Source organism: Ambystoma mexicanum, chromosome 3p (genome assembly GCF_040938575.1).
Source record: "Ambystoma mexicanum isolate Mex_15411 chromosome 3p, UKY_AmexF1_1, whole genome shotgun sequence".
In the NCBI taxonomy this organism is placed as follows: Eukaryota; Metazoa; Chordata; class Amphibia; order Caudata; family Ambystomatidae; genus Ambystoma; species Ambystoma mexicanum.
The window spans coordinates 1243431969-1243448535 of NC_090925.1; the positions used below are offsets into that span (position 1 = coordinate 1243431969).

The 16567-nt window shown below is 44.4% G+C and overlaps 1 protein-coding gene across 3 annotated transcripts in view; it reads right to left on the minus strand.

Annotated features, from left to right (window-relative positions):
• The window catches only part of GRIN2B (glutamate ionotropic receptor NMDA type subunit 2B), a 1810086-nt gene that overhangs the window by 89939 nt on the left and 1703580 nt on the right, over positions 1-16567 (minus strand). The gene's annotated exons all lie outside the window — the stretch shown is intronic.

The following is a 16567-nucleotide window of genomic DNA, read 5'->3' on the forward strand; positions in this document are numbered from 1 at the left end:
TGGCATCTGATCTGAACTACTATGCTCAGTGCTTGATATGGGTCCTTATGTTCTGCATAGAAACCCTTCACCGAAATTTCCAATTCTGCCTGGTCCAGACAACACCAAGGATGAACATGCAATATTCTCTGTTAAACATACTAGAGACATGTCATTCATAAGCATCATCCAAGTATTCTACACTGCTGGAAATAATACACTACATATCAACTACCCAGCATGAGCAAACATTTTTGGGACCTCGCTTTCCTCCCAGATGTGCATTTCAGATTTGAAATCCTGTTTTCGATAACAGCTGTCAATGATAGATCTACCAGGGGTTGGGATTAATTGAAATGAGCACTGTTCTCGAGTCTGTGGATGCCATCTGAAGGTTTTCAGTCTAAGGCTCTGTGCAACTGGATTCAGCCTGTGTTGCACAGGGCAGTGTCCCATATAGTGTATGGTTGCCCCATCATTTTCTGTGTACGAAGTTCACATGTTTAATGAATGAAAACGTTCACAATGTTAAAGGAAAGTCAAAGATGGAGACTAAATACATAGGGCCTCATCACGAGTTGGGCGGTAACGCTGGCGGTATTACCGCTGGCGGTATTAGCCCTACCGCCAAACCCCCCGGGGCTAGTAGCGCCGGATCACGTGTTTGGCAGTAATGGAATTCTCGATTCCCCACTGAGCCCATTCGGGAATGCCCCATTCTCCATTGGGCTCAATGGGGAATTTTCCGGATTTAAGGGTTACCGCCAAACTCGTGATGAGGCCCATAGTATGGTGTTGTGTCAACTTCAAGTGGACAAGATGGCCTTGCCTGTCATTGATATCAACTGTTTTCAATACAGCGTTCATTACTGCTTTCCGGGACAGCACAGCCACTAAAGGACCTCAAACCCGAGCCAGGTGGGATCAAGCACAGCATTCCAGCCCTGCAAACCCATGAAAGCGATATTTACTGCTATTAGCACTCATAGCCACATCTGGAAGCAATGCTATGTTTTACTTCAGCAATACTGCAATTAAGAATTATGTATCATCTTACATTTTTAGGAATGGAATTGCAGGACTGTTTAAAAAAAGTAAAGATATACTGGTCTTTGGAAACAGGATATAGTGTGCTTAATACATCCAGATTACTTCTGGTTTGAAAATATTTGAAAAAGAAAGAACGTTCCTTGCATAGCAATCCCTTGCAGGCCTTTGGCACTTTTAAGAGTGGAGGGGTTGGTTAGTACTGCACTCTCTGCTAGCCCCTTTGAACTTGCAATGAACAGAGACCAAAAAGTGGAGAAAGCCCTTATGGCAAGAGAGGAATGCAGGGCAAGCTGTGCTTTCATGGAGCAGGATAATTTAAATAGCTAGATGTGCTACACAAGTGCACGTTTAATAAGCAAGCCTACAGAATTGCATAGCAAATTGCTATGTGACACTGCTTATTTTATGCCTTGTCACTGAGAACAATGTGATGCCAGTCCTCTGCCTTGATTTAACAATCTAGTGAACTATGGAGGGTGTAGTTCTGTTTAACTTGAATTGCACCAATGCAACTACAATACTATTTAATGAAACGTTAGAAGAGTAAATCCTAGGACTCGAAAAAGGTGTCACCACTGACCAGCAGTATGCGTATGCAATGCTTGGCTGGATTTGCAGGATTATGAGAAGTACGCAGTCTGTGAGACAAGGTTTGCAGAAGCATTTGTGTCTATCTGAAGCAGTATGCAATGGGCTGACAGTAGGCTGTATATGTACCACACCCCCACCCTTCACAACCTACACCAATAACTCATAGTCACCATATTTAGGAAAACAAACTGGCCACATGTATCAAGACAACATTCTTAACATCTATACAAAATAAAATCACAGAGAATGCAAACAAAAATTACAACATTAATGGATCGATATAATTTTCATAATAATTAATAGTTTGTGTGCAACTTTAGCATGTTCCCACCAGAACCGCTGTGAAGAACCGAAAATAAAGTTTTACCTGACCACCTACCAAATTCTTGTGCAGGAGGGCTTGCTTTGCCTTGCTGAGCTTCTTAGCCCCCTGCACCTATAAGGGATGTTCCCAAGCTTTCAGCTCAGCACTTGCAGGCATACCGCCCACCCAATGACTCCCGCACCCAAACAGCACGCATCTCAGGGAAAACTTCTTAACAGTATCTGATGAAAACAACATTCTTCGATCCATTGTCTCAAGACCCAAGTCATCTAACCTCGTAACATCACAAACATAGCTCACCACTTATTCCCAGCCTCCAGCAACCAAACAGCCTGAGCAAAATCGTTAATATCTGAAATAAACAGGTCCCTGTACCTTAGGACAAATGCACTCCACTGCTGTGGCACATCAGCCCCTTTTCCAAACGATGAATACTTAGCAACTTCCTGTTTCTCATTGTTAATTTAGTAATTTCTCCCTTGTGCTTCCTCTCCAAGCCATTGGGCTCTCTCCCTGTCCTTGGTGCACGCCAGTGACTTCGCGGAATCCTTTGTGACCAGGCAATCACCATTTAGGAAACCTCTTTGAACACAATATCAGTTCTGTAAGCAGCAGTTCTCTTCCACCTTCCTACCCAAAGCGGTCAAATTGTTCCCCCTTCAAATGCAGCAATATCATCTTATGCACCATGATCTTGCCACTGTGGACCACCTGGTTCACCATTCCTCTCATCTCGGACAAATGTAATCCCCCACGCCAAACCAATAAGACTTACATTTCCCAGAGGCCATGTGGCCTTGCTGCTGCCTGTCTCACAAAAGCGTGATCAACTATCCCAACTATCCATACCACCTGCATGCTTGAAGGTTTCTGCTGGGAAAGAGGGTAAGGTTACACAAAACAACACTGACCATGCGTCACAAAGCTTATCACAAAGGAGAGTGAACATAGAGCGTTAAGCTCTAGACTTAAGCATCCCGATTCACAGGGCCTCACTGTCACCCAGGCCTCCATAAACTGCAACGTTGCAGTGCCTGCTCAAAAAGAATTTGATTAGAAAAGCGAGGCCTCTATCCCCTCTGTCTCTAACCCCCCCTTGCAAATGTCCCGAGGAACTCGAAGCATAAGCTCATTGATTCTAAAAGCGCTGTAAAAGACCCAGGAAAATACGTTTTCTGAAAAGTGTATTCACGTAAGAGGAGGAGCAGATGACCTTTAACCTCTGAATCATTGGCCCACAGCGTCACTTTGTCTAGGATCTCCCATCCGCACTCCTACCTTCGTTAAAGTATGACAGCGCTACACTAATCACAGATCGTTTTGCAAAAAATACAATAGCAGTAATGTGCCTAAATGTAGACATAATGGACACTCCCTACTCTCTCAAGCTCAACATCCCTGGGAATGAGGGCACCGATTCAAGCCTGAAACGCCTGCTACCCATATCCTTGAAAAATCGCTGATACACTGCAAAAGCAGCCCTATGAGCTCTTTTCGTTTCAAGTGCCAGACATGTGCCAACCGAATCAGTTAACCAGAAACACTGATTGCATAAATCCACCGGAAAAAGAGTCTCCACTGCCGTCGTTATAGGATGATGCAGTGGGAATGACTGCATCTTAAAATGAGACAGTACACCTGGAGCATGATTCAAGCTTCCAGGGCTGTGTTTAGCTTACTTCAAGTAAAGCAATACCACCCTCTTTAAAAGTCTTAAAACCAGAGGCCCTATTTACCACTTTAACCACTGACATATTATCTGACCAGAACATCTATGCTTGTCTCGCGGTCACTATCTTCCCAATTCCAAAGCCATTACACTAGGGAACAATTCCAAAAAAGTCAGATTTCGAACCAATTTAGTCTCAATCCCCTGCCTGAGGCATTCCTCCACACACCAGCCATTGCTGCAAGTGGACACAAAGCCACAAATCCCTGATGCATCAGCTTTTGGGTCTTTCTAACTGCCCCTTGTCTACCAGTTCAAAGACCTCAACAAATTGCCATTACTCACTGTAGTGACCAACACTTCTAGTCCAGAGTCTTCTTTCCTCCATATTTATGGGGCATTCAGTCCATCAGGACGGACCGGAGCACTTTTTTGTAGCACCAAAAACCGTTTGTCCTTTTTTATTTTTACACGCAAGCCACCATATTTGTGGCTTTGGCCCTGCCTTCCTGTGCCCCGCCCCACGCAACACCCATCAGTCTTGTTCCGTTATCCAAGGTCAGTGATTTTATGACAAATAAGGATATTTTAAGGGGGGAAAGCCGAGAATGGCGGAAAGGGGTCTCTGGACTAGGAGTATGTTATGTCACTATAGTAAATAACTAGTTTTACGCCTAAATCCCGAGATTAGCAGAATTACTAGGTGTATATACATAATCTCACATTATTTAAAAAGATTTTTGAAAACTCCTTGACCTAAGTGAGCATCAGCCTTGGAACACAGCTCGAGGCAGTAGTGTTTACAGAAGAATGACGGGGAAGCAAAACGGGCTGTCCTAGCTATGGGCTCACAGGGGACATATTTTTGAAAGGCTACTAAAGCCACATTTGCTTGAACCAAATGAGAGTGAAGATCGTTATGTGATGGGAGTGCCTGAACTGAATATGCTTCCAATACGCAGGAAACTATCCACAGTAGGATCGTAGCTTTAGGGGCATGAGCTCCTCTCTTGGAGTTGCCAACCATTAACAAACAGACTTGATGACACCCTGAAACCCTTCGTCCTATGAAGGTAGAACTTGAGTGCTCTTGTTATGTCTAAATTATAGAGGACCTTTTCCATATCCGAAGATGGATTGGGGAAGAAGTCAGATGAGGAAATCGTTAGGGTGATTTCAAATTCTGTCACAACGTTCGGCAAAAAGAGGGATGAGTCCAGAGGACCACTTTGCCCCTGTTCTCACAGGAAGAGATGGTAACCAGAAAAGCCACCTACCAGGAAGGTTAATGGTTGCCATGGGTTCAATGGTTTGTGACATAATGCATGAGGCACCACATTAAGCTCCTGTTTAGTGTGAGGGTTTTTAACTTGGAGGGTGAAGATGAGAGAGAACATCAATGTGGCGTTTCACCACTGGATTTGACAAAGAGCAAGAGCAATAATCTGAACTGAAATATGCCCCCGAAGCCAAAAGTTAAATCCTGCTTGAATCTATTTGGATCCCTGTGATTGCAAATCCTGAAATGAAAAGAAAACATGGTCTAAAGAAGATGACAGAGGATTGATCCCCTTTTCCAGACTCTACTGGCAAAAACTGCACCATTTGCTTTCATACTGGGGTTGTGCAGATGGCTTGCGCACAGCTTTTATGATGCAAAGGTTCTTATCGGAAAGGCCAAGGTGACCTAATGACCTGACCTCAGGAACCATGCCGCAAAGTTCTGTGATTGTGGGGAGGGTTGCCATACCAGGCTGTTGTTGTCACAGAGGAGGTTTAGAATATCCGATAGGCATACTGGATGGTGGCCCGTAACACTCATCAGGTCAGAGAACTAGAAGCTGGCTGGCCACCAAAGGTCTATGAACACCAGGGCACAGCTCTTTGAATTTCTGAATTTCAATAATGCTCGATAAATCAGCGGTAGTTGAGGAAATGCTAACACTGACATTTTGTCCCAAGATATCTTATGAGAATCTCGTAGAGAGCTTGGGCCGATTGCCTCACTTGAGGCATACAACGGAACTTTCTTTTTGCAAGCCGTTGAAAACAGGTTGACTTGGGGAATTTCCATTCACCCAAGATCTGATTGAGGGCTTGGTTGTTCAGTTCCCATTTGTGGTTCGCCGTTGCATAGCCACTGAGTGAGTCCACAGGAGAATGCTCTAGTACGGAATATGAACTGCTTGCAGCCATATTCCTCTCTGGATTGCTTATTCGCACATCTGTACTGCCAGCTGAATTAGTGGGTAAGATCTGGTTCCCCACTGTTTGTTCACCTCATACATTGATACTGCATTGTCTTTTCAAATGTGCACTACTTTTTCTTAATATTCAGCAGAAAAATCTTTAGAGGCTGGAAAATCCCTTTCAAGTCCAGGAGGTTTACGTGTTCCTTCCTATTTATGGGAGGCCAAAAGTAAACACTTCCACATGATCCAGAGTTGCTCCCCATTCTAAAGAAGAGGAGCCTCAGGTCTGTGACCTGGGGGACTGTCTCCAAAAAAGGAGTTCCATTAATTGGGTTCCTTTGATTCGGCAACCAAACCAGGTCTCATCGCATCTACAATGTCACAGAGACTGAGTGAGAATCAGGGTCTGATGCTTGAGACCAAGCCGATCTCAACGCTAACGGTGTTCGCCTCACTTTGAGTCTCGCTAATGGTACCGCCAGTGCACAGGCAGCCATTAAACCTAATAGCCTCTGAAACCACCATGTGGTCATGTGGGCTGATTGTAGGAAAATGGTGCATGACCGATGGAAGTTCAATACTGTCTCTTCTGTAAGAAAAACCCTGGCTATCAATGCATTGCAGCGAAATCCTATGAAAATAAAGTTCTGGGAGACCATCCTAGAGAATTTATTTCAGTTCACTGACAAGTCGAGGTGGTAAAGTAGAAGGAGCACGGACTGGAGAGAGAGATTTGCCAGTCATGGACAATGGAATCTGAGGAGCCTATCGTCCAGATAAGGATATAAATGGACTCCTTGAGGTCACAGGTAAGCCACAGTTGCAGACATTTTGATGAAAACTCTTGGAGCCAAGCTCAAGCCAAAAGGGATAACTCAGTACTGAAAATGATGGTCCCAAATCGAGAAACCAAGACAGATCCACTACACAGAGCCAATATCCCTGTTAAAGAGTAGATCAGATTTGTGTGGGGGTGATCATCCTGAATTTCTTGTGGGGAAGATGAAGGTTGAAATCTGACATATCAAGTACTGTGCTCAGTCCAGCCTGGATGGATTTGGACACTTTAAAGAGAAGAAATTAAAATATCTCACCTTCCTCTGCCAGTGCAACTTCCTCTATTGCTTTCATAGAGAGAGGTTTTTGAATCACTGTGAGGAGAGCTGGGACCTGCTCTGGGATAGACGGGGCTGGAAGGATGAGCAGGTGGAGTGGAATGCAGAATCTTTTGAAAGTCACAAAAAGGACTCACACATCTGAAGTTACGGATCTCTATGATTCCAGATGGTGGGAAACACACCCCTCCGACTGGAGCTCCATGAGACCAACCTTGACCAACACTTGGAGTTTTTGTCAGCATTGGTAAAAGATGCCCCTGTGGAAGAGGAAGAGGAGCAGGAAAAGAAGATCCGACCCACAGTCCTCATTGTTGCTTTCATCGTTGGACACTGGTTGAGTGATCTAGATTTGTGATCCTGAACCCCACAAAAACCCTGCAATGGATCATAAGCGAAAGTCAGAAGTTGAGCTACAAAGGAGATCTTTACCTTAAAAGGGAAGGTCAAGGACCTTACCTTGAATGTCTTTTGTGAATTTTATCGCATGTTTCCAAACCTGATGACATTTATCCACTGTTACGGCCAATACTCTAGCTGAAATATCTACACGATGTGCTGCAGATTCCATCAAATCTTGTGCTTGAATTCTAGCATCAGATAGGCTGCTTTAAAATAGTTCAAGTTTTTCCTGAGGAATAGATTGCTCGAACTCTAACAATTCCTTCCAGAGTTTCAAATTGGCTGTGGCTAATGTGGCTTCAATGTTTGCTTGTCTAAGTTGGAGTGCTGATTTAAAGATTTAAAAAATATTTTCTTTCTCACTTCTTCCAGGATCTTATCCTGTTTTGTCAAAAGCTGATATAATGCACAGGTGTAAGACAATGACTTTAATTAAAGCGTAGTAGCTGCTAGGACTGTTCAGGATGGTGGTGGACAAGTTGTCAATGGAAACTCCTCAGAAGGCAGAGGTCTGTATCTGTTTCTCTGTTAATGTGTGCCGTATTTTCCCACACCTTTTTGGATTCTGCCAGGTCATCCTTTTGCAAGAAAAGTCCTGATCTATTTTTTGCTGCAAAAACTCCCACCTCAGGTGGAGAATATTCTGTCCTCGGAAGGCCCAGATATGACATGAGGCCCAGAACTCGGTTATGTAAAGTATAGATTGAAAAGGAAGGTTCTTCTTCCTCTTCCACTGTGTCAAAATCTCCTTTCTCAGTAGGAGGTTCTGATGGCTCCACCGGTTCTGCTGGCTAAGGGTAGGGATCAGATTTTGTGAAAAAAGCCTCTCCCAAGGCCTCCCTCGGCTGAGTTAAGGAGTTGGGATAGGTCTGTTCAAAGGGTTCTGCCTCCAAGATTCAACTGACACTGGTTACCACAGAGGTCCTCCTAGCTATGTGTTCACATATTGTAATGGGGAGGAAGCGGGGGGAAGGGATAACGTTGAAGGTAACAACATTCTGGTGTGAAGTGGCCATTCAACCCTCAGGGAAAAGGGGTCCATGCCTAAAGAAGCACTTGCCACCGATCTAGGTCTGGTTTCAATGAGTATTGGAGTGGAAGGCATTGAGGAACTGGCCGTTTTGTATCAACACTCCTGTATGGTCGGGCTGCAGCTTGAGGACCCTCTCCACATGTGCAGCTCTCCCGCAATTGGCCCTCTTGTGCACCTATACCTCCATCTCCATCTGTGAGTCGCCTGCTGGAGGGAGCCAGCATCAACTGTTCCAATGTGGTTGGGTATGTGATTCCTCACGTGACCTATCCACTGCATTTCACCAGGCACCCGAACTTGTCGTCCAGGACTCTGTCTCCCCACTCCTGCATGATCGGCTGCTGCCAGAGGAGCCTTTCTACCTGTGTGGCTCTCCAGTTCTTGGTCCTCCCTTGCACTCGTACCTCCATCTGTAGCCGTGAGCAGCCTGACTAAGGGGGATAACACTGCCATTCCCATTCGGCCAGGCATATGATCAATTACGTGACCCATCCTCTCATCCCCCTTAAATTAAACAACTCCTCGGGCGTCTATGCCTTGAGCGTCCCATGACGAGTTCTAATCTGTTTAGTCCTGTTTGCGCTCTGTGCACCTATAGCTATTCATACACTCTTCTCTCCCGTATCTCCATCTGTTATCTATCTGAAATGTTTACTCTCTAGTCGACCATGTATTCTTTACTTATTCTCATTACTGTTTGTTTTCTCATTTTACCTACCATGTCCTTCGCTATCCCCACCCATCGTTCTTCTCGCCCTTCTCGCCCTTCTCTTTCCTCTAACTCCACTCAAGCACTCCCTCAAAACTTATTTATCCCCCTATGTCCTCCTCTCCTAATCTTGCCATTGGTAAAGGCCTCTGGAATGCCTGCTTTTATGTATAACTTAAACTTGGCTTACTGCCCATAACGTCTCTATCCCTGCCTCAGCCTGCTCCCCCAGACTTAATTCTCTCACCCCTTCGATCAGCTGGCTGAGGTGGTAGCATTAACATTCTCATTCACTCTTTTGGCTTGCGTCCCCTACTCCCATGAATCTTCCAGTCTTCCCCTCCTTTGAATATCATATATCGTTTTTTTCTATTAGTTTTATTCAATTACCTTTCTTACTATGTATTGCCCTCTAGGCCCTATCACTTCTTTCCATGATGATCTAGACTCTCCTTGCCACATTTCTTCCTTCTTTCTTGTCTTTCTTCTTGCTCTGTGACTTTAATCTCCACCTTTCCACTATCCACTTATCTTCAGCTCTCCTTGGCCTTTTTAATTCTGTCTCTCCCACTCGACTGTCCGCCCTTCCCTCTCACATCTCTGGCTCTTCTTTAGAGTTAACAATCTCTTCACTTCCCCTTGACTCCCCTGTTTCCTCTCATCCTATGTATTCACTCCTTTCTTTGTCCTTGTCCTTACCACCTAATTCTACTTCTGCTCCCTCCTCCACTCATTTTTTTAGATGAGACTTTTGATCCTTTTCCTCAGCCTCTTATCTTTCGTCTCTCTTTTCAAACCTTCCTTCCTGAACACTTTTCTTTCCTGATCAGGCTTTTACTTGCCTCCACATTTCTCTTCCAGCCACTCTAGATTCTTCTCATCCACTATCTCCCTTCCCACCCCATTGCAAATGTCCACAGCCCTAGTTGTTCCATACTCCCCGCTCTATCCGAACTTCCCTATGCCAAGCAATACACATTTTTTTGGTAAAAGGTATGCATAAAAACCCATGACCCTTCGGATCTTGCTGCTCTTGCAGCACTGTACGCTTCCTATGATTCTAAAAAAGATTTCTCCACACTCACCTCCTTCCTCTCGTACCATCCTTGTAGCCTCTTTCAAGTCATTAACTGCATGCTCTCTCACTCTCTTCCCAACCTTTCCATTGTTTTCAACCTCTCTTCTACTGACTTCACAGGCTTCTTGACTTCTAATGTTTCTTCCCCACGCTCAGCATTCTCCTATCTACCTCCCCCACCTACCCTTCTTTCAGCTCCACCCTATACATCTCTCTTATCCCCATCTATTTCTGCATTCTCTATCTTCTCTGACTCAGATACTGCTTCTATCCTTGCTCGTGCCTACCCCACTGATTCTCCACTTGATCCCCTTCATTCACTTCTTATGCCCTCTATCCATCTTTGAGTCCCTACTTAACTCTGCTTTCCAATCTCTCCCTGTCTACCGCAACCTTCCTCTCATCCTTTAAGCATGCAACTGTCATTCCAATTATCAAAAAACGTCTCTTCATCCTCCATTGCTCTCAAACATCCGACCCATTTAGCTCCTTTCTTTTCTTTCTAAACTCTTAAAAAGACTGGTCTACTCCAAAATCTCTTCATATCTCAGCCTGCACTCTCTACTGCCCATAACTCAATCTGGCTTTCGCTCTAAGCACTGCACAGAAACAACTCTCCTTCAAGTCACTATCTCACTTTTTTCAATACAGCATTATAAATTGTCCTTTATATTAATTCTCTTGGATCTTTCTGCAGCATGTGACACTGTTGATCACCAAACTCTGCTCTCGGCACTCACTGCTCTGAGGTTCTGTGACTCTATCGTTGGTTGGTTTCACTCATATATTTCTGACTGCATCTATTCCATTTCCTGGGCAGATCAAACCTCCTCTCCTCACTCTCTTTACTATGATGTTCCACAGGGCTCTGTACTTAGCTGATTGCTCTTCTCAATCTATACTATTCCACTTTTTTCACTCGTAGATTCTTTCAATCTATCATCTCACTTCTATGCTGATGTCACGCAGATTGTCTTCTTTAATGTCTTGTTCTGACTCCCTCAATTCCTTGATCTCTGCTTGTCTTTCTGCCGTACAACTTGAATGTCATATCGGTTCCTACATCTCAAGCCCTCGAAATTGGAGGCTCACTTCTTTCCACCCTCTTCCACTTATCCACCCCACCCTCCCCCTGATCTTTCCTGCTCTCCTTCCTTGCTCACCTTCTCATGACTTTGGTATCCTCTTACACGCCTTGCTTACTTTCTCACCACAACTCTTCCAGAGCTCATACATGCTGCTTCCATCTGTACAACATTCATCAGATTCGTCCCTTTCTGTCCTTTCATGTTGCTAAACTTCACATTACCTCTGCTATATTTTCTCATCTTGATTATTGCTCGGCCCTTCTTATGGGTCTTCCATCATCTCATCTTAGCCTTCTTCTCTCAGTCTTTAACACAGCTATGCATCTTCTTTTCTCACTATCCCCACCGTCATACATTTCCAAATCTTTTTGAGTATCTCTCCTCTTCCGCATGACACCAAATTCCTCTTTAATTTTCTCTGTACTGTCTTTAAATACTATTATGGACTGGCCTCTGCGTATCTTGCTGCCCTCATCTCACTCTACTGCACCCCTGGCTCTCTTTGCTTGCAACACCTCTATCCTTAATTTCTCTTAAAAACCATTGTACCCCCTCTTATTTCCGTTCTTTTTCTCTTCTCGCCCCCAAAATCTGGAATTCTTTGTCGCTTGATATTTTCTCTTCTAGGTGTCTCCACATCTTCCGTTCTTATTTAAAAACCCACCTTGTTTCTTCCATCTCTTCACTCTAAACTCTTCTGGTAGGTTGTTTTGTTATTTCAATCATTACATATTCTTTTTACCATATTATGTAAAATTGTGCAGCGTTTTGGTGAAAGCGCTATATAAATCCCAATAAAATACAACAAAATGAAATTAAAATACGTTCCATTTTGATTGGAACCGTGGAAAAGTGCATCACAGGTTTACCAGCGAATTAATTTGGAGGTGTTGGCTTAAATACTTTGAGGATTTGAGGAGTCTGCAGCCCTTTTTTTCAGGGATCCTCTGCATGCAATTTAGTGAACCTCCGACCTTTGAGCTCGTGCCAGATCTTTGGCATGGCCGGTACTCTTCCTAGTCCCTTACTGGGTATCCTCATATGTTACTCTGGTACCTTTGGCCCCAAGCTGGGGATCCTCTGCCTTGCCAGAAGTTGTTTTAGCCCCTGGAAGGGGAAACTCTGGGTTGCCCCTTGTACTTTTAGCCCCTGAAAGAGGAGCCTACAGTCTCCAACTTAGTACCCGTATGGTGTACCTCAGGACAAGACCCAGTAAGGCTAGTATCTATGTGACACTGTCCTGATCCAGTCTCCCCCTGAAGGGGTTGCATGGCTGGGTTGCTCTAAAAAGAAAAGTACTCACCAGGTGGCGATGCTTCTCTTCAATTAATTCCTTCAGGTGGGCTGGAGGAACGCAATGAAACACTTTCTCCCACCTTTGAAGTCTTCTCTCGAGTGCCCAAACCAATAGTGAGTTGCAGTAGAAGCAGGAACTCCACCGATGTTCCGGACCATGATACTCAAGGCAAAGGTTATGAGGATCCGGCATCGCATACTAACGCCCACACGACACCAAGGATGCATAGGCAGGGGGAAAAAGCAGACGCAGGAACCGGGTAGCAAGCTAAATTGTAACATGGAAAAAAAGAGGTGGGAAAAATAGCCCGCAGGTGCTACCGCTTGTAAATCCCAACTGAACAGAGAAAAGGATTGAATGGAGAGGTGCAGGACGGAGCACATGAAGGTGGAGCTAACTCTGCGCTGGCCCCTGCATAAAAATGAAACAATTACTACGTTTTGGGGTTACAAAAAAGTGCTATGATCCCGTCCCAATGGATGGAATGTACCATAAATATGGATGAAAGCGGACAGAATGTAGGAAGACTTCTCTTTAACCTCCTCAACCAAATGCCAGGATAACTTGACAGGTGCAGACAACATAGGCAGCACATTAGTACATTAATCCTTCCTACGCAGATGAATCGCCTGTTGTGGAGGCTGTTCGGCCCTCACAGTTTGGGACCCCCGCGCTATACATACCTGGAGCCACCCCCATGGTGCTTCTTTTTCCACCCCTTTTGTGGCATCCCTCCTGCTGGGGCCACCCATTAACAGGCCGGGTACTGGCGCCCCCACCAAAACCTCCTTTGGCGCACCCCTGCTGCTGGTCAATCCCATGGCCTCACCATCTGTAGCATTATTCAGCTCCTTGCAATCCTCGGGCAAAGAAGGCACTGTTCCCCCTTGGCCCCAACCTCTAGTTGCTGATCCTGCTGAACCTCGTGCCCATCGATTCAACCAATAGGGCTGAGCATATAGCAGGGTCCATGGAAGCATTACTATGTGCTTCTGGTGTGCACCCTGACCCCATCTGAGCCTTTGAAAGAAATACAGCTGGGCTTTGCATCCAGTTCCCCAGAAAGTTCCCAATCCAAACCACTCAGTGTTCATGTACCCTAATGTACCTCCTGCTGCTGGGTCCATAGGCCCTAAAAGCGGCATTTCAGGCACCAGGGAACTGAGTGCCCTACCACTTCCCGAAAAACTGAAAGTATTGTGGGCAAAGAAGGTGCCACCGGCCCGGCAGATTCCGCCAGCATTCCAGTTACTAATGAAACCAGGTTCTGTGTAGCAGTGTGTTGCCAACTTGGTCTCCTGCATAGCCGGGAACTTCTCAAAATTGCTGGAAGCTTGCATTCTTCTCTTGGTTGGTGCTTTAGCAGGTGCCTTCTCAGTCCTTTTGTTTAGCCTGGGAGGAAATGTTGCCCTGGGAGGCAACCCTGTCCTTCTAGGGCGCTCATTCACCATTTGCTGCCCAGATTCTGTAGTACTTCTCGTGTGCAGTCAATCGGCTCCCAGTTTAGCAAACACTGTGGCCAGCTTCTGCTTAATCACCAGATCTAGCAGCTTCATTAATAACTCAGCATTTAACTGTGTCATTTCGCTGAACAGCAAATAATAAACTACAATTCCGAAATTAAAAATGGTGCAAAATTATTTCGCACACAATAAAAACACGATAACTGAACGAGTACCTGTTGCATCCGTCCTTAAGTCACAGAGCACAGAAATGCAATTGTTTACACCTACCCTTCTCGTAACAGCCTACGACCTCTTCCCACCTACTTACTTGAATAATCAGCAGTGTTTGAATATAGTTTGTAGCCAGTCTGGTCCCAGGTGAAAGAGCTCAAATCAGCCGCCAGAGGACTTAAATGTGTGGCCTGGAACCGAGTGTAATCAATTGGTCATGAGGAATATTGAATGTGGCTTTCTGTTTTAGAGCAGTGACAATTGCAGGGAGGTGGTAAGGGGCCTGAACAGCTAATGCACCAGCACGTCTTAACAGGAGACATGTACTCTGATAGTGAGGACCTGCACATCTGTATTTCCAACTCACGCATTGGTTGCGCCTGAATGGCAACATTCTAACTTTGACAACTGACTGAAATGTTTTGATTGTGGGAAATATCCAGTACGTGTTTCGACATTAATCTATTTCTGACACAATCCATTTAGAAAACTAACACAACAGTATCAAGAATAATAAAAAAATATCCCGTTTTTGCCTCATTCCTAATACTTCAGTAGTATGTGTTAGTATCACTCACTTAATCATACTAATTGCACTGACCTCAGGATGAAAGGCTGCCAGGGTATCAAATTTGAGAAGGACAGGTTTACCCACAGTCAGAGGCATTCACTTAACCTGCGAACTTCCCACCCTGGGGTATGTTATAATAAAAAAACCGGATATAAAGCAATACTAAAACATACAATAACAGTGATCAATAAAAGGCAATTACAGCATTATCAGAGAAACAGTTAACCATCCACTAGTCACCAACGCTAAGTTTTGAACAACTTTCTAAATAGGAGAAGTCTGGCAGAGATGGATAGGAAGCAGAATCCAGCACTAGACCACGCTATCTGAAAAATACATTTCAAGGTAGAAGATCTGTGGAAAAGGGGAACCTATAATTGGAGTTAGCCCCACCTCTCTAGGCCATGAGACCCACAAAAGCACAGGTTTGTAATGTCAGACAGCTTTGAGCATCAGTATGAATTGCCTTTTGGGCAGGAAAAGACACTTTAACACGAATCCTGGTATCCAGCAGGAGCCAATGTGGTTGTTACAAAATTAGGCAAGCATATTCGAACATTCTGGCAAAATGAACTTCCAGATTCAATAAGAGAGAGAAATCAAGATTGAAGTAGAAGCAGGAATATAAGATTGAATTTAAGAGAGAAAACATGAAAATGGACAGATTTAGTAAAATAGTACGTGGCAAAAAGGAAAATGTAGGATCGAAGTAAAAACCAAGGATGCAGCATTAGAAGACAGAGAAAATGATGTTTCCAGAGGCGCAAGTTAATTTTACTAGGAGGTGGCAGGAGAAGAAAGGAGGGAATAGTAGATCCAAAGAAATGTAACCTTTAAAGTCTAAAGTCCAAGAAAATGGGAGGACATTAACTAATGAATACTCTGAAAACAATGTTTCAGCAGATGTGTTTCTTGAAAGAAGGAGACACGCTGGAGCAAAAGGATATTTTCCATGCAGTGCAGAATACGGGCAACCTTCTCTGCAACTAGATATTCCAGAAAATCCAGTATAGACCCAACAACACACGATGCTTCTCATGCACAAAAGCTGCGAACGAGCAGATATACCAGGCGAAATCCAGGCCAACACTGACATCCCCACATTCCCAAACAATGCTACAACATGTAAACAAACGATAAGCAGCAGAGCGTGGAGTGCGACCACTCCACCATCCAGGTGCAGTGTGGTTGTCTTTGTGCTGTAGCCAGCTCTCAACCCAGATGAGGTCAGGGTGGTAGGATCGAATTATAAAACACATTTTGTTGAGTGCAGTGAATCTGATTTGTAACTGCATACTCCTATGTCCCCCTATAGTTTCATACTGCGACTTCCAATTTCTGACTATTCCCCTTACAGTCTTTTCATGACCTCTTAAAGGAATGGTTCGGTCAGAAATATTATTGTCCATATGGTTCGGCATGTGTTTTTAACCATAAGTCGATCGATCGTACAAACATTTCCTATGCACCTTACCCGAGTTTTCGTCTCTTTAACACAAGCAAAATCAAGCAGCAGGGCGTGGCCATCTTGTGATAATCTTATCACTTGCCGCATCGCCCTGGGTGACCTGACGTGTCGCCATGGAAACGGCAGGAGGCCTCTTTCCTTGATAAGTATAAACAGACCGTTTCACAACACACAACAGCAGATTTTCTTTTCCATTCCTCTCACTGTATTTCTTTGAGTATTCTGTGACTTGTTTAATTTTCTTGTCAGCTACCTTCGTTGCTTGTAGCCCATGTGAACAGATACCAGTACCACCGCTATAAATTATTTTTGTTTGTTTACCAC